We start from the raw sequence: 242 nt of genomic DNA, 5'->3' as shown, positions 1-242 counted from the left end.
AAAGCCTAAATAATTTGAACATTATCGTAATGACAATAAATGATTACACTGAAAGAGTCCAAATAAGATTTTTTTTTTGGAGATGCGGGGTATCGATCCCCGTGCCTCTCACATGCTAAGCGAGCGCTCTACCACTTGAGCTACATCCCCGTCTACTTCAACCTGGAAATTAGCTTGATCATAAATTAAAAGAAGCAAAAAGATAATTATTTCAAGAGTAATGAACTTATTATGTCTGACAG

The 242-nt window shown here is 36.0% G+C and overlaps 1 non-coding gene across 1 annotated transcript; it reads right to left on the bottom strand.

The window, feature by feature from the left end:
* Nucleotides 1-77: 77 nt before the first annotated feature.
* On the bottom strand, nucleotides 78-150 carry Trnaa-agc. Its single transcript has one exon. It is a non-coding gene; the product is annotated as a tRNA-Ala (tRNA).
* Between the last annotated feature and the right edge of the window lie 92 nt (nucleotides 151-242).

The sequence above is a fragment of the Penaeus monodon genome, chromosome 33, assembly GCF_015228065.2.
Source record: "Penaeus monodon isolate SGIC_2016 chromosome 33, NSTDA_Pmon_1, whole genome shotgun sequence".
Classification (NCBI taxonomy): domain Eukaryota; kingdom Metazoa; phylum Arthropoda; class Malacostraca; order Decapoda; family Penaeidae; genus Penaeus; species Penaeus monodon.
Note: the sequence above shows the minus strand (reverse complement) of the source record. Positions and strands in the feature narration are given on the sequence as shown.